At 33.4% G+C, this 19122-nt stretch overlaps 1 long non-coding RNA gene across 6 annotated transcripts in view; it reads left to right on the top strand.

Annotated features, from left to right (window-relative positions):
• The window catches only part of LOC143252339 (uncharacterized), a 32331-nt gene extending 15955 nt beyond the window's left edge, over nucleotides 1–16376 (top strand). For 4 of the 6 annotated variants that reach the window (XR_013028937.1, XR_013028939.1, XR_013028938.1 and 1 more), the window contains exon 3: nucleotides 14932–16376. This is a non-coding gene — a long non-coding RNA (uncharacterized LOC143252339). Of the gene's footprint in view, nucleotides 1–1849; nucleotides 3297–14931 lie in introns of those variants that run through there. The other 2 variants (XR_013028934.1, XR_013028935.1) reach the window with 1 other exon arrangement.
• The last annotated feature ends 2746 nt before the right edge of the window (nucleotides 16377–19122 follow it).

Here is a 19122-nt window from a genome sequence, read left to right as displayed (position 1 = left end):
CCTTTTGAGCAAGAGTGTAGTTTAAACTTGATTCTGTCCCGTTTTTAAATGTAGGGATTTCGTGGTCACCTGTTGCACTATCTTATAGTGTTCTTCCAGGTTTCTTAACACATTTTCACCCTTTTTTTCTTCTTCTGGTCAAACATAGGAATCCTTACCAGTGATCAGTTTCTAACTGCTGGATTGGTGGATCATTGAGGCTGCCTCTTGAGTATGAGCAATTTCACTCAACACAGTGTAGAGCAGTGGTATTTATCCCTTTGGCTGCTTGTTTCCCCATCATAGTGCTACCTGAACGTCAAGCTCCTGAGTGATTTGGTATTGGACTGACAAAGGACCAGCCAATATAAGTCATCACTAAGTTGAATTTCGGATAATACATTTTGTTTTGCCTCACTGGGCTTAAGGTGGGCTTTCAACTGTGACTCAGAAACCAAATTCCCAGTGCTGTCTGAATTTGTACTGGAGTTGGCTCACCTTACACATCCTGGCCACACTACTCATGTGGTGCTTACACCAATCTGATGTGGATGCACAACTGTGATTGTATTTATGCTCATTCTTGTGACACTTCCCTTATTTATGGATAAAGATGGTACAGATGAGGTGCAGTCTCCCATGAGTGTGTCACTAAAGTGTTCAGTGTTTAGACTGTCACGGTCCATAAGTTCCTTTCAGAGGGAGCTCATTTAGATAAAGTTTTTTACTTATCTTCCTACCATTTCAATATTGTATTTCTAGCTATCAATGAGAGGAGATTGTGTGTCATAACAGAGGTTAATATTTTCCAACAGTAAAAATATATTTCTGATAGATACTATAAAGGGAGTCAGCTGTGCTTGAAGGATGTATTGTGGTCCTATTGGTGAAATGTTGTGATATGTTCACTTTCAAGCAACAATACAACAATATCACATGGAAGCACTCAAGAGTAAGTGAGATTCTCATGGCTAATGACAAGTGATAAAATTTGCATACAGAGGGCAGCACTGGATTGGGAAAGTTGTATCTGAACAGGAGTATCTATTGGATATACATTTTCAATGTTAGAAAATATTAACTTTATAATCACTAGTTAACTGTAACATCAGAACTAAGAAATTTGTTTCCCTTTTTTAGCTTATATTAGTTAATAATTGAAAAATAATATCTGAACATAGCATAATGGTTATTTATTTTAAATGTGCTTTGTGAATTTCATGCCTTTTAAAGCTAATTAACCAATAATATTTATCCTGTATACTGTAGTCATATATTCAAATCAAGTTGGGTTGTTTATCATTAAATTGATTGCCTCTTGATTTAATTGTTTTAGTTATTATTAATATTATTTATAAGATCAAAATAATTATTAATAACTCTTGTATTTTCACCGAGGTTAGGTTCATGGGAAGTATTTCATAAGTGGCTCAGCCATACCATGTGACTAGAAAACAGTGAATTCATTACCTGAAAAGCAGAAAAACTTATGGTGTAAAAGAGGCACAGTCATGGCCATATTATCTGCATTGCTTCCTACAGTTCTCATAGAATTGGTGACACTATGCAGTTAAAAAGTAACTTGTGAGTAATGAGCATAAAACTGAGAGTAGAATGAATTTGGAAAACTTTAATACTGTTGCTGAGGCTACCACATTACTGACACATATACATCATTACTTAGAATTTTATGTCAAGAACTTGTTTGTTATGCATGCAGATTTCAAGAAAAAATTGAAAACAAAACATTCATATTTTATTCCTTACATGAATAGCATGTTGTTCTGTAATATTAAGTATTCTTAAAGCGAAGTAATCAGATCTAAACTTTTATTGTTAAAAATATTTCTTTTTTATTCCTTATTTTTAGAAATGTGTTTCTTAAAAGTCAGAATGAAAGCTTACAAAAAGAACTTGTCAAGTTAAAAACAGAACTAAACCAAGAATCAAATGCCAAAAGAAGGCATTCTCATGCTAGCTACTATATATGATGCTATATATGACAGTTAAAAATTTGAAACAGCAATTGGCAGAGGAGAGAAGCAGACAAGACAGTTACTAAATCTGCAGTCAAGATGAAATAAAGAATTTGAAAACTAAAGAATGTTGCACTACACTGGACCAAAATATTGTTTTGAATTATCCATGCTTTGGATTAAAAGTATCTTATTATACATAAAAAAGAAGAAGAAAAAAAACAACAACTTTAACAATAGTTACTATCATAACAATTTATTGTAAACAGTTACAAGTTTGTAAATTATTTTTATTGTCCTTATGTCAATACAAATGTAAACTTGTGAAACTTCTAAAAAGAAATAAGGTCATGATGTGATGAAAATCAGAAGCTTTCAGATGCTTTGTCATTTGGGGATACCATTCAAGAGTTATCTAATACACTTTTGGAAACCTTAGCAGGCCCTAAACCTTTGTCAGCATACAGCTGTTTTTAAAACCTCACTTGTCTCTCTCTCTGACTCAACAAATTTTTAATTATCTTATCTAGTGATGGAATTAGGTGAAAACGGTATGGTGGAAGTGACAATGTGACTGAATTCAGTTATTTATTTAATTTACATATTTATGTAATTACTATTTTGGTTTAAACTTTTTTGCAATTATTAAACAGATTTTAAAAATGAACTAAAATATGGCTTCCCTCTATTATTAGTGCTGGACAATTTAATCTGTTACCTACATGAGCATCAATTACATTGATTTGTGTCATTTCAACCAAAGAAATAGTTGATTTAATTTATTTATCAAAATTAAGTTAAATTAATTTTCTCAAATGTAATCTGTTAATTAAAATTAGTGTTTACAATTATTCCAACCATCTAAGTAACTGAAATATTGTTACCAATCTTGCTTAATTGCAATAGAGCTGTTAAGGCTGTCTTTCACTTTTACTAATTTTTATCTGCTGACTACAGAGCATTCAATCGCCTAGCAATGACAACACCTGTTCCCAGTTTTCTTTTCCTTGAACTGCTGATTAGATGGAAGGAAACTAACTGCCTGTCATGCCCAGTGCTACCATTGTTGAAAGCCATCTGGCATCCAGTACACCCATTTATTGTTTATTTTTGCCTGTACTACTACATTGTCTGAAATATAAACGTTAGTTAAGAATTCCTTGATTCCCAGTATTAAAAGAATATACAAAATAACCTTACTGTGGTTAACATTAAACTTCCATTTTAGGTTCCTAACTAAATGTTTTTCTAATTCCATCATTAATCATACCTGAAAAGTCAGAAATGTGTATGCTATTAAACTATGCATCTGCTATAAATATAATTGTATACCTGGCTTGATTAAATATGCAAGTATCTAAACAACACATTTTTCATTTGAAGTGTATAATTACATGGAAATATATTTACTACCAAAATGCATAGTAGTCAGTTTTGGAAGAAATGTGTTTGATATTGTATTACAATAAGACTGATAATAGTTTAAATCAGATAATTCTCTACTGGCCATGAAATAGGCTTACATTAAGATGTGTTTGTAATAGCGTATCAGTTACATATCATTTAACAAAGAGGCCTTTTTCTCTGTACCAGAGCCTGTAAGAAATGAAATGGTTTAATTTATTAAACTGTGTAACACAAATTTTGTTCCTGGATTGTATGTGTTATATCTCAACTACTTATGTTGTAAAAGTATAGAAAATGGCCAATATTAATTTCAAAGTTTGCTTTTGTGATCTGGATAATGAAATTTAGAAATTAACCTATTTTCTATGTAAAAACGGACAAATTTGCACATTTTCATTTACATAATGTCTGAATAAAACCATGTGAATCAAGATTTACATGCATTTATGCTAAAGTTGTGCAAAAATGTTTGGAAGTGAGTAGTTTTTCGAGATTTGCTGCAGTAATGTAAATCACTTTCATGTATCAGCCCCCAAATATAGTCTCCCATCATGTTTTCATTATACGTCCTTGGTAGCAGCATTCAAAGTCCAGTATATCTTGGTGGAAGCACTCACCTTACTCCTCTGGGTATGCTCCCATGTTCTCCTTGAATTTATCAAGATGAGCATCAATGATATGGACTTTCAGGGGCATCCTACAGCCCATTTTGCCATAGTTCTTCACCAGAGCCTTGACCAGTTCCACATAATTTTCAGCCTTGTGATTTCCCAAAATGCCCCAAACCACTGCAACAAAGCTGCCCCAAACTTTTTTCTTTTCTACTCAGCTTCTTGGGGAATTCTGTGCACTACAGGATCTTCTTTATTTGTGGTCCAACGAAGACACCAGCTTTGACCTTTGCCTCAGACAGCTTAGGGAAGAAGTCTTGAAGGTTGCAGACTCTTTATCAAGAGCTGAGACAAATTGTTTCATAAGACCCAATTTTATGTACAATGATGGGAACAACACTTTCTGGAGGTTCAATAGTGGCTCACACTTGACACTGTGTCTCCCCACAGAGAACTCGGTCCATTGTAGCCAGTGCTTCTTGTTGTAGTGTGCTGCAGTGTCCGTGCTGTCCCAAAGGCACAGATTACAGGGAAACTTGGTAAAGCCTCTTTGGAAACCCATCAGGAATGCCACCAGACATACTCATCATACTTCAAGGCTTCTAGCAAGGTCTTGATGCTGTTGTATTCTTCTTTGAGGTGCACTGAATGAGTACTTTTTTGCTCTTGTCTTGATATATTGGCTACATACATGGCAGAATGCATCTGAAGAATGGTTGCAGCTTCTTGATGCCATCACTGATAAAATCAGATAGGTCTATGTGTTCACTTAGGCAGCTAGAACTAAACTGAAGTGTTGAGCCCCTGTATATATATATTACTATAGAAAGTTCTAGAAAATTCTAAAAGGTTCTTGAAATTTATTGTAAGTTCTATAACATTCTAGAAAATTATTGTAAGTTTTACAACATTCTAGAAAGTTCTTGAACATTCTTGAAAGTTGAAAAAATTCTCTATCAGCTACTCAGCACTGAATCTACCTGGAAAATGGGTAAATTTGAAAATGTCATTACCCAGGTCACAAAAGCAAAGTTTGAAGAGAAAAATAGGTCTTTTCCATTTATTTTAGGCATAAGCAATTGAGAAATATCACTTTCTGCCCAGGAACAAGAAAAAGTAAAAATTTTGTTACTAGTGTTATTAGCAGAAATGGTGTTAAAACCAGCACTTGATATGTTGAGACCAAGAACAGCATGGTTTTTCTACAACCAACTTTAAAAAAATCGTGATCTTGCCAGATTTTAATTTTATGGCATACATTTTTATTTACCAATATTATCATTACTCAGTGGTTCATACTAATGCTCAAACATAGCTTTTTGCTTTTGTAAATGTACTCGTAAACCCACATGTACAACTTAAACAGTGGTAATTAAATGCATTTTAATATCCATTTGTTGTTTTTCCCATTGAGCTGTTACTTAAAGTTTAACCAGGTTACCATCTACAACTAAGAATAAAATGAAGCTTGAACTTTGGTGTTGTGGTGCATGATGTAACTCAGTTTCCATGATGTATAAACAACCTACACTCAAACTGTGGTGACACAAAAATGGGTGGGATTATAATATTAAGTAGTTTGTTTATAATTTGAAAACAAATAATAATATGGGCTAATATTCTAATTACTGAGGCCTCACATGCCAAGGCTGATATCAAAACGAAATCAAGCCCTCTTTAGTTGCAATTTGGAACCTTGTCTCAAAATCACATTTCTGATTGTTAATCTTAATGTGATGTAATATCACACATATATTACTTATGTGAGGCTTTATTAGCTAATGCATACTTCACTCTAAGACTAGCCACTCATGTTTTTCTCTTTTATGTGGAAGTTCTAAAATATCATAAAAAGATATTGACAACAGAATGTCTAAAAGAATTGAATGAGTTAAAGAAAAAATAAAACTTTTTTAAATTTATTTTTGATATTCCTGTTTCAAAATTCATTGCATATTGAAATGAAAATTATCATTTTGAATTTTACTGTTACTTTAACAATTTTAAATGACGTTTTTATTAAAATAAGTACGTTATTGATTGATGGCTACTGAGTAAATTGAGACACTGCTTGTTTAACATTGTTCCTCTTCTGTGACCCTGTAACACAATGTCAGGAAGCTCCATGATTCCTCCCTCCAATATTATTTGGTATTTTTGCTGGCCTGGCATGGCCGAGCGCATAAGGCGTGCGACTCATAATCTGAGGATCGCGGGTTCGCGCCCGCATCGCGCTAAACATGCTCGCCCTCCCAGCCGTGGGGCGTTATAATGTTACAGTCAATCCCACTATTCGTTGGTACAAGAGTAGCCTAAGAGTTGGCGGTGGGTAGTGATGACTAGCTCCCTTCCATCTAGTCTTACACTGCTAAATCAGGGACGGCTAGCACAGATAGCCCTCGAGTAGCTTTGTGCGAAATTCCAAAACAAACAAAAAAAAAAATTTTGCCTTGGTGATTGTTTTATTATGTTGCATTTTTTGGGCTTTTTGCTATTTTGTCTTTCACTGACACTTTTAATTATCTCTTTATATTCATTGCAAAGAGACTTTAGACAAGATGTTTAAAATGACTAGAACAAGTTCAGAACCACCATTCTACAGAAATGTCCATTAAGTGTACAGATAGTGGATAAAGAAAGGTGCCTCCCCGTGAAGATGTTGCTAATTTGTTATATCTTTTATTAGACAACAGAAAGATGTGTAAGACAACATGTTTTCAGAATGTCTCACAATAATATCTGTGCAAATATTATCTCAAATCCTAATTTTAACACTGGCTTTCGTAAGTACTTGAACTTTTCATGATTTTAGTTACATTTTCTCATAAGTGTTGTGCACCTGCTGTAGCTTTTTAAGTCTTCCTGCTCCAGTCAGCTTACAAAATGATCAAACTAGTTTCTCTGCAATAAACAAACATAAAAATGAAACTCAAACACAAACCAATTTCACAAGTTCATATTTAGTCGGCATTCCCTTGGGTTTTAGTACTACTTTATATTGACATGGCATGCTTTCAGTGTGTTTGTGCAGATATTCCTGAGTGACTGACTGCCATCCTTCTTCAAGTACTTCAGAAAGTTCATGTTACATGTTTGGTTTGTGATTTTCATTAATCAGTTTAACTCAGCCCATAAATTTTCAGTCAGATTAATATCAGGTGATTGACCTGGTCATTCCATAACATCAATTCTCTTTTTTCTAAGATATCTTTTAACAACTACACAATTCCATAGAAACTTGTTTGCTCATTTGGTAGCTAATTGGAATATCTACAAAACTACAGCAGGTACACAACACATTTTATGAAAAAAACGTAAGTAAAATCATGTAAAGTTCAGGTATATAAAAAAGCCAGAATTAAAATTAGGATTTAAGATCACATTTTAACAGATCTTGTCAAGTGTGTTCTAAAAACATATAGTTTTACACATTTTTCTCCTATGTAACAAAAGATATAACAAATTAACAACATTTTTGAAGGAGAACCACCTTTTTGTCCACCCCTATACAATTCTTTCTTAATAAATATTCATACTTTCAAAATTGTAAATCTCTTCATGGTTATTCTTGGAACACTATGTATAAACAACCAAACTCTGTGTAAGACATATATCGTATTGTAGGAGCTAATACAATAAACTGACAGAAGGAATTGGTAAAATTTACAGTATTGTCCATCTAAGTGTTTTAATTAGAAGTTCAATTAATTTATTTTAGAGCTTAAGAAAATAATTGGTTATTTTATATATGTATTTATGATTAAAACATATTCAAAGTAATAAAGAAAATAGTTAACATAATTTTAAAAATATATGTTAGATTCAAACACAAAAATGTACCTCATCCATTATCTCTAAACTATCCTCTTGAATAATTGCAGAGATAGACATTTAATTTTTTTCTAATCTCTGGTATTTTGGAAATTTCTTTCTTGGAAGTTGCATAGTTTGTTTTTTTTTCAATTTTTCACAGTGAGATATTTTCAGTTTGTATTTTTGATCACTATTTATTTGAAACGTAACAGTTATCATTAATTCAGGTGGGTCTTTTAATTTCTTTGAAGACTTTTAGTTAAGTACAGCTTGTTTTACTCCATATATTTCTCTCAATAATCTTGAACTTTTAGCGTGACCCATTCAGACTGGAGTTTAATAGCTTGAGTTTATTAGTTTCAAACTTAGCTCCTCATCATTAAATATGGTCTTATTCTAGGTTTCAACTTCATGCATCATCTCCAGGGTGTCAGGCATTCTAGAGATTAATGTCTAACACCCTAGATGTTGTTGACTGCCTCTGCTGTACTTTTTCAAATACCTTTCTGAAACTTTAGAACATTTTATTTTACCTTCAGGTTCAATGGATTCCTACCTGTAATACCAGTAGCTTCCTCATGAAAAAGTGTGTATTTGGCAACACTCATAAACTGTATAAACTTTTGGTCAGAGTGATTTGGTCTATTTCATCATGCACAACATCCTTGTGGACAAGTTATTGTCACTGATAGCTCTTTTCACGACTCTGCTAGATGAATACAAATTAGCTGTTCAGGCTAAAACCATTGATTTTCTTTGTTTCCAGTACCTCTGTCCATGTTGGAAGCTTTTATGTTTTTAATAATTGATGGTTCAGATTATGTTCATGGAAATGCTGTTTTCTCTGCTTTATTTTATCTGCTAGATTGATGTAGTTTCTGGTGAATATTTATCTGGAGACGTCCATTTCTATCCAGGGCTTAGACTATCTAGTATTTTGTTGTGGGTCTAGTTTAAGGAACTTCATAGAACTACATTCTACTTCCAACACCCAACCCACTCTTCCATGAGGTTGGCACTGTAGAGCCATACTCCTGGCCATCTGATACCTTGATGATGACTTGTTTTTACAATTTGTACCAATTCTCATTTTATTTTATTTCCTCTTCAGGAGTGATATATACTTCTCTTCTTCAGAAACACTACTGTCTTCTCTGTACAACAAAGAGCTATTACCTCTCACGATGGCATTGAAAATTTTGTTACATGGAACCTTGAATGAAGCTTCTACTTCTACTTGTATTAACATGTATTGTGGCAGTTTGTGACGTAATCGTCATTACACTATAGCCTCCCATCAATAGAAAGGCAACACAACTTCTATGTATATTATTCTCCAGGAGCACTGGCATTTGAACAAGGACTTATTCTTTTCCTTGGCACTGGTTGGTCTTTAAACATGCTTGATGTGTCTTTTGTTGTAGGGTTTTTTTAATTTGGTGATTTTTGCATCACTTTTCATCATTAACTTTCAGTTAAATGTCATAGTCCAGTCTCAATGTTCTTTTATATAAAAGTCTTTTATACTCTCAATTTGACTTATTGCTGCTCCACATACTAAAGAAAAACGTTTTGCAGATAGATATTAGCCATGAAAACTCAAATACATGTTTCTGCTATTTTCTGAGGACTTGAAATTCAACTTCAAAAGTCTACTGCAGTTTTAATGCTGACTAGAAGCACACTGAAAGCGATGTTATTGCCACTCTGCACAGAGTTGTTGCTTTTATTCTACCTTTTCTCTCCTTGATTCAAGTTTCTCAGCAACCTGTTTCTACTGCTTCATCCAAAGCTGCCTTTTTTTCAATAATTTTGACTAGCTGTCCCCACTGCCTATCTTTGCTTCTGTTTCTTCTTTTCTTGTTGAGGAACAGGTAACTTTATTTTATCGTTTACTGCTTTGACATACCCACATACATAGTATTCTTTCTCTTTCTTCAGTTGCATTTGACAAGTCTTAAGCTGCATTATTACATGAACCTCCATTTTGTGGTTAGCGTTTCTTTCATCTCTCCCTTGACATTCATATTTGTGTTGATGCTTTTTGTCTCAGCTTTTTACTGACTGCAAGTAATCTCATCCTTCTCACCAACATGACACTTTTGTTTCTCTATGACCTATGAACAAGATATGCCTACTTTCCTTGAGATTCAGTTTCATGAATCTCTCTTTCCATCTTGGGGTTTTTCCTTCTCCTACTTCCTTACTTATTCTCAGTCTGCTTGTCTTCATTTTATTCTTACTCAGTTCTTTCTCAGTTTGTTTACACTTCATCTTCTCATAGGGGCTTTACATTACAACCCTGGGAGTTTCATTATGGATATTTGCAGCAACTTATTCACCATTTGGTTTTAATCTCTCTATTTTTGGAAGTGTCCTAGTTGACTTGGATTTGTTATGCCTTGGATTTTCTCAGTCAGAATGCCTTATTTTTGAGTGTTTGCTTGTTATTATCTCAGGGACTATCTCTCTTTGGAGATGCTCTTTACCTTTTGGACATTCAAGCTGAGGCTCGTTGTTAGTCCAGTCTTCTGGGGTGTCCTGAATTTCTTAATCCTGAAAACCCCCACAATTTTCTCACCAGTGAGGTTGTTCCTTCTGCTGTTCTCATCCTCTTGCTTTTTACCTATGTTTCTTTATAACAGAGTTTGCTGTCATAAATCACAGATCATGACTACTTACCTTGGGATATACCTCTCAGCTTTGTTTTCTCCTTTTGTGCACCCATGTGTTTTTGTAGATAATTGTTGGGTTACACAAGTGCTTTCTCATGGACTTTCCTAGTGTTTTGCACCCAGTGCCCTCTTCGTGCTTTTCTAGTTGTCTTTCAACCCCTTTTAGATTCTGTGATTCATTAGCACCACAAGGAGGCTATTTCTTCTTGAAAGGTTATGAATGCTTTGGAAGAGGTTTTCAAAACCACTCTCAAGATTCTAGTCCTGTCTTTTTACCATTCCCTAGAAGACAAAATTAGCACTATGCCAGACATATTTAGTCCTTTAACCAATTTCTTGTTATTCATGATGGATAGTTTTTCTCAGTTCAGGTTAGGTGTTTTCCCCCAGGATTGATGATGACAGAAAGTTGATGCTCAGATGACTTTCACCACAACCTGACTTTGTCAGTCTGTCTTTTATTTCCTCTGTTTTTTTGTTTTTTTCAGTTTGAGCTCTTCCATTATGAGTTAGTCACGGCTCTGTATGTTTTTAATCAGGTAATAAGAACATTACTTACATCTTAATTTCTTGTACTATATAGATGACTAGCTCTTTCTTGCTCTATCTCAAGAATTTTCCATGGCAGTATTCTGCCTCCTCCTTTCAAGGTGTCTTATTTAGTTTGGCTGTTAAAGTTCTCCACATTTGTATTGACCCCCATTAAGTACTTAGCCTACTTAAGAACCTTTTCTAACTCTTGTAGGGGTGAGGTCAGCTATTTCTTTCACCTTTCTTTCAACATGGAGCTTCTAGGTTTTACAGTTCTCCTATTTTTACTGTATAAGAGATTGTCATTTTTGAGAGTAGGGTTACTTGTATCCCTTGTTACTTTTGAGTTTTCCCAGTGGAACCTTTCTACTCAATGGAATATATATATATAGAAAACTTTCCTGTCATTCCTTGTGTTTATTCCTCCATCTCTCACCTCTTACTGTCATTGTGGCTTAGTGGCTTGAACCACAAACATTGCTTTTCCCCCAACTTGCTCAATCCTGTATGCTTATGTCAATGTCTCTTGTTTTGGGTGTGGAGAATTCTGGATATCTACACCTTTTGCTGGTTATGATTTTCAAAGTAGTAGTTCATATGAACACTTTGGAGCTGGTAGCTGCTCATCAGGCTTGCTGTCATCTTTAGTCTCGTCGTTTTAACCATCTAGTTATGATGCATTGGAATTCACTAACGTACTTAATCTTGGAACCTCTACTTTCTAGTTCTGTATTTTCTTTCTAAGTCCCCAACCACTACATCCATCTGTTGTGTACTGAAAGCTTTGAATCTGGTAGAACACTGACTATCTCACTTGGACCAAATCCTTTCCTTGGAATGGTCTCTTCATCTACTGATCTTTCAGTAGCTTTATTTTCAGTTTAGTAGTCCTCTCACCAATGCCTCTGCAACTCCCTTCAACAACAAGCTTTGTCTTTTTGTCTCAATTATCAGTCCTAGACTTTCCAATTCTAACAGTAAGATGCTCTAAGCCAGGATTGGACCAATTTCTTTCCCTATGATGTCTTTGTTTTTTACTTCTGCCCAGGGTTCTGTATTTTAGTCATGATTTTCATTGATCCTCTTTCAATGTCAGTCAAGGAGGTCCCTTTTATGTCAGCCCCATATGTCTATCTTTCTCCACAGTATATTGGACCTTTATCTTTATGCTTGGAATTTGTCTGGTATCTTATATAAAGGGAAGCTTTTCTTGCACAGTATCCAATTTTCTGACTTGTTCTTACTGGTCATCCACTCTTACATTTTATGTTTACAAATGGATGGTTTACCATTGCTGGTATATTTACCACTTCCCTCTTTGAAATCATCCTATTTCATTTCATCTCATTTCCATTTTATTTACTTGGTTTTTGAAAGTGACTAATCTATTTATAGTATCATCAATTATATGATGGTTTTGTCATTGACCTTCTGACTTTTCCCCAGCCCTTTTCTTTTCCCCTCTCCAATTGTCAGGATGTCTTATGACATTTTTCTCCTTGGTTGTCCTCTTCAACTAAAATAGGAGTTCTATGTTTTCTCTAGGTTCTTACATGTTATTTGTTCACATCTTTCCTTAAAGATATTTCCTCCTTCTTTGTGCTTGCAGGAAATATCAATTTGAATTTTATCTCACATACCACCTATATACATTATCAAAGGGATATGTTGATTTTATTCCTGAACCATTCTTCTCTCGCCAGTACTTGAGATACAAGAAAGATGATGAGATGTTTTGTTTTTTCAACATTTCCATTTTTTATACAGTCATTCTAATTCTAATCATCTTTTGGGTTTTATTTGAGCAGGTTGATGTTATCTTGTTCAAATATCTCCTTTATGTGGTGATTGTCATGTTATCTTCTTGCCATCTACCTCTCAAAACTTATCACCTTCTACTATGACTAAGTTTACCAAATCATCCAGTTTGTTCTTCCAAGACACCCGTCAAATTTATTAGATAATCTTCCATCAGGTTCATTATCTCACAGCTTTTCTCATCATCAACATCTCTTGGATAACATCTTGCATCCAGGTATATAGATGTCCCTTGGCATGTTTGTTTCACATTACTTAGATCACATGGCATTTTCATCTGCATCTGTGTGTTGTCTCCTTCCAATTACCATTTTCCAGTCTTACAAGAAACTCTTAAGTTTCTGCAGCATTCCCTCTACACAAATTCCTCCCACCCATTTTCTTCTAGTAAAGTAAGGAAAGAATCATTATTACTACACTTCTAAGCCACTAGAGAGGAGGTCAATATAGAATTTCCCCATAAGGATGTTGTAATTCCACTAGGATGTGAATGAATCATTCCCACCCACTGGAAAGTAGGGCTTGAAGAGATGTAAGTCAGGAATACTCTCTGCACCTGATTATATGGGTAAGTATCTTACATAAGTACTTTTCAAACATGAACAGTATGACTTATTGCCATAGTTACACTACACACTCATGCTGAGTTGACAGCTTTTGAGATAAGGCTGGTTGAGCATCTTTACAGTCCACCCACCTATGCAATATTCTATAATCTGGAAAAGCTTTTTTACAATTTTTAAGCTTTACCAACTTCAGCAAAGAGCACTGCCTGCTTGAGATGGATGAAGTCTCTCACTAAGTGATGCCCCACTAGATTACTCCCCATCTTTTAGTGGGTTACAATCTTGATAGTCCTTTCATTTCTGATACTGTGTTTTCAGCCACAAGTGTCTATCTTTCTTCACAGTTTTTTGGACCTTTACCTTCATGCTCCTCCCCTGCCTTCAATGTTGGATTCTTACTCTTCATTATTCAATGAACAACACTTCAAAAGTTAACATTTTCCTTACCTGAAGATGTATTTCTTGTAGATACTCACCTCTCTGTGCACCCTCCACCATTTCCTCCCCCATTTCTTGTCTATTTTCTTTGCCTTATTAAGAATGAGCCTTTATTTAAATCCTGATGCTTGTGGGGATTACTGCACATGGAGTGATGCATCACCCTCCTGTTGATAGATAACTATTGTCTAATGATGATTATATCATAAGCTGAATGTAATATGTGTTAACAAGTGTGAGGATGGGAGTTTTATTCAAGACTTATGGCTTGTGTAAAAATCTTCACAGTTGTGGTGTTGGGTAATAACTGTTGTCTAGAGAGGTAAGTATTTGACTGAAATACATTTCCATGCAAGTAAACTTTTAACTTTCTATAATCTCAACTACATATATGTGTGACAATTATAAATAAAAAAATTATGGTAGAGGTAAGTTTCATGTTTCAAGTTATAATTGCTATTCTAAAATAGTTTTTTTTTTTTTTGTATTCAAGCTTACTAGATATTTCTTAGCCCTTTAATTAATATCAGATTTTTCAGAATTCCTCTGAATATACTGCATGTTTAGTTAAAGCTACTAAGTTTCTCTTATTCTAGTTAGCTATTGAAGTGTGTTATTCAACTACATTGTCACGTGCACTTTCTCATAGGAAAGATTCCTATAAATTTGAGCATAATATATAGGAAGAGACAATGATCTTTTTCACTAGTAAGTTGGCTGATACTTTAATTTATAGTGAGAGTAATCATAAGTCACATGGGTAGTACCTGCATTTTGAAAAAAATGGTGGTGTTTTTGGTATAAGATACCATGTTTTCTTAGTCTGGAATATGATTGGATTGAGTAAGATTTACAGATAGATTTGATGATATATAAGCTCTCCAGATATGTCAAGCCTGTAGCTACTATTCAGTTACTCTGAGGGAAGTCACTGATCTTGAGAATACCACACCTCTATCCTATTATTGTCCAAAACCATAATTTTCTTTTTATGGAAAGTGTACCAAACCCAAAATAGTCAGGTAGGGAATATCAGACTAGAGGTGAGAAAGAGATGTGTCATTTATGAGCATTATTTCTTTATGTAAATATAACCTCTGTTTTCCTGTTTCAACAGTTAGGATACCAACTAAAAGAGACACAGCTTCCCATAAACAGTCTGAGCTTAAAGCTCCAAGAGGCCTGAACTTGCCACAGACAGAAGAATGGCATTTGGAGTACTCCATAGAAATAATTCCATCCTGGTCTGTTCCTCGCAGGAGGAGAAACAAGTTGGAACAGACTTAAGTCAGATCACTGTCATCCAATAGTGCATGTTCTTAAAACTCAAGAAGGGATTATTGCTTGTCTGAAGTTACATGTTAGATCCTGTACCTGCTGTTTTTAGTACTGAAGTATGTTACTACAAAACCATTTGATATTTACCATTTGTTTATAATGAATAGCATTTTACAATCTTCTATGAACATATATTGATGAAAATTTGTAATATAATCACCAGCTTTTGTTTGATTACTGGTCCAGTAAGTTGTAAAATAACTCTGAACTAATTAGCTAAAAGAAGTTTCTTGCAGTAACTTGTATAATGAAGCCACAACCTATGATTCACTTTAAAAAATATTTATATAATACATAGTATTTATTACAAAACATGGTTTCACTCATAATTAATTACCTTGCTTTTTATATGACAGTATTTTGATGATAAATTGGGTTGTCATCACTGTAAAGACCAATGGTATTTTGAGACCAAGAAATATTTAACTGCGTACTTATAAATTGTAAAAAAAAAAAAAAAAAAAAATTTGGGAACTTGATTATGAAGTAATTGCAGTTTATATTTTAGTGTTTACTATTCACATACGTCTTTACAGTAATATTAATTAATGTCAACTCAAACCACACTTTACTCTTTCTTATTTCATTCACTGATGTGTTGAGAATATTCCCCCAGCTTTCTGTTAATTGTTTTCAAAATGCAAAAGTAGGTTTCTTAGCTTTTATGCTCATTTTATGATTTTCTTTGATATTTTCTACCAAAATCCAATAGCTAGTTTATTATCTCTTTAATTTCTTAATTTAAAATTTGTTATAACAGTTGTTGAATTTTCCATGGTTTTATTTATATGCTATTGAATATTTTGATATGAAATACATAGTTCCAGTGTTAAAATCAGTATTGTTCACATACAAAATGGCTGATATTTAGAATTAATAAGGGCTTTTAGCTGAAAAAACAACAGAGTTAAATTCTTAATTTTATTTTTGATTAAATATTGAAGTAAGTTTCCAAATTTTCATTACATTGTATAAGTGTGTTATGGTGTTCAATCCCTCTTAAAAGTTTGTGTGTTTATATTAATGTACATAATTGTTTTTCCTTGTTATTCCTATTTTTATACAGTGCCTTTTATATGAAGCCTGCCTATTTTCTGTCAAGGCTAATTTATGTTAAAGATGTGGCTATTATTTTTAAGTTATGAAACAGCTATAGGTTGAGATATCTTTCATTTTTAAATTAATGAATTAAAGGGTTTGTATTTTACACTATGAAGTTAAAAATTTAAATCACTGCTTTCTTTAAGTACATATTCACACTTCTACACCACTGTTTTTACACCTTGAAATACAAAGCAACAAAACATATATTCTGAAATTATATGTCTTAATGAAATAACTATTTCTCACATGTATGGCTGCCTCTAAGATTTGTGTGCCACCAGCCTTGAACTATCTCCCAATTAAAAATCACGAGTTTAACATAAACTACACTTGTGCATGATGACATCGTCATGTTACAATAACTCTCCACTAATAGAAAGGCAACACAACCTCCTTGTGCACTGAAGATAACTTCATCATTTCCCTCAACATTTTCTAGAATGGATGCATTTTTAAACATATTAATCAATTATGTGAGATTTATGAAGTTTAAATTTTAAGTTTGATTAGTTTATGCTATTATTTAAACATAAAACAAAAACTTCCCAGCTTTCTTCTACTTCCCAATGTCAAAATTGTCATTCATCTGATCAGTATCAGATCGGGCCTTATGGGGCCCACCTGTCTCTTTTTGCCAGTCTTTCATCTCCACTTCTCCAACAAATGGGTTCTTCAGGTTCTCACCCATAGCCTATATCTCCCCTTTTCTTCACCCTTCCCTTTTCTATTTTCTTTACAGTTACCCAATATGTACTGACCACTCCATGAATGGTCATAGAAGAAGCCAGAACCAGTGAAGTATCTGCCCATTTCTTTGGCTTGTGCTTGTCAGCTCTTAAAAATTAGGGTTTCAATGTCTCCAATAAAAGACCTTTCCTGCAGGTATTTGATAAGGACCTACAAAATAATCTTTTTAACAAAAGTACAGTAGTAACAGATAAAGTGTAATAGAATTATACATACTAAACATTCCAACTAATACTGTCACTAACAGCAACAGTAAAAAAATAATAATGTACCTTAGTCACAGAATACAAAATCACAAACAGTCAAGTCTCCATAATACCAGATATTTACCTCAACAGATGTTATGATAACCATAATTTGAGCATAAATATAAAACATTGTTCAGTTTACTTTTTCCACTAAATATAATTTGTTGTAATGATAATTTCTCTTTCCAGTATTATTTACATATTATGTACATTCTTCTTACAAGTAACTCAATAATTATATATTCCTCAGATCATTTCTTTCAAAATTTTCTTTCTTATCATCAAATGGAAATCAGTTTCTAAAATGTGTATACATTACACTAATAATCTCATTATACTGATATTTAAATATCTAGGTAGCTATTTGACCAAGCTGTATTATTAAAGTGAGCTTAAATTGTGTGTGTGTAGTATTCATGCCACATACAGTGTTGAAAGGGATATAAAATTTATATATTATGAGACTGCTCTTCTTCTATTGTAGGAGACTGAAATACACCAGAAAAGTCACGTTAATACTTAGTTTGTGTTAGGAAAAAATAAATTTTAATAGTTTAATTGAAGGGAAAATTACAGATGTTATAGCATCATTTTCATTATATATGGTTCAAGAGTATGTTGGATAGAGTTCTGGCAGCAGTTTTATAGCTCATATTTTACATTCTTCTTGCACTTATAACTACTAACAATCTATTCATTACCATACTAAGTGTCATGAGTAATTGGCTCATTGTTATAAAAACACTATCAATGATAGCTCTCAATGTTCAGTAGGCTTGAATGCTTGACCAGCAGCTAACTTTCTCTACTAATCATTTTCACTTATAATTGGTCTTCTTTGCTTCTTCTTCTGACTTTATAATAAACTACAATTATTTATTTTCACTAAAAATTATATTCTAAAGTACACACTATTTTAACCTTTAAAACCACTTCAAACTGTTTGTTTAGCATCAAATGTTAATATGTCATGGTATAAATGATTGTTTAGTGTAGATATTATTAATTAGTTTATTTTGTGAATGAATATTTTATGATTGTTTAGTTTGTTTGTTTTATATAACAAAGTTAAAAGCATAAAATTATTGGAAGTTCTGTTTATAACTCACTGGTGTCTAGAATATAGCAAACAGGCAATTAAGTAATAAATATATAGTGTGAGATGAGTGGAAAAAGACAAGACAGAGCAGATGAAAAACCAAAGTCACACAAGAGATGTTCAGACAGAGAAGAAAGGCCTAAAAAATTAAAATAGGCGCAACAATTGATATATGCTAGAGCAAGACTAATCGTGTTAGAAGAGATAAAAAGAATTTGTTTCATCGTAGGGAGTTCTAAATACTTGAATCTTGTCTGTTTACAAAAAACAGACATTTGTTGAAAGTAAGCATGAATACATAAAAGGAGCAGACAATTTTAGAAGTATAGGATACACCCTTGGTAACCTGAAGAAACATGAGTGAGCTACTGTCAGATAGTTTGGTAATAATAATAGAGAAAAATATTTTGGCTTGCTGACTGAAATCCTAAAGCACTCGAATAAGCCTAAGTAGACTGTTGACAAGAAGAAGAGAATTATATAGTGTTCATGATATGCATACAATGTCCATGGTGTAAAGAATTTGTTGTGTGTACTTTTAACTAGTTCTCAATATATATATATATATATATTATAACCATAAATTTTTAAGCCATAAACAAAACACGTTAAAATTAAAATATGCTTAATATTTTTAAAAAGATCCTACTGTACCAGTTACAATGTGAAATTATAAAATGTATCCTAGGTTTTGGAGATGACTGGAGAAGTAGGACCCACATTCAGGTGGAGATAAACTGTCTATCAGTCTTAACCTCCAATTCGCTAGTCT

The sequence above is a fragment of the Tachypleus tridentatus genome, chromosome 6 (assembly GCF_004210375.1).
Source record: "Tachypleus tridentatus isolate NWPU-2018 chromosome 6, ASM421037v1, whole genome shotgun sequence".
Lineage (NCBI taxonomy): Eukaryota > Metazoa > Arthropoda > Merostomata > Xiphosura > Limulidae > Tachypleus > Tachypleus tridentatus.
The sequence above is the reverse complement of the archived record's forward strand: the minus strand, read 5'-3'. Positions and strand labels throughout refer to the sequence as shown.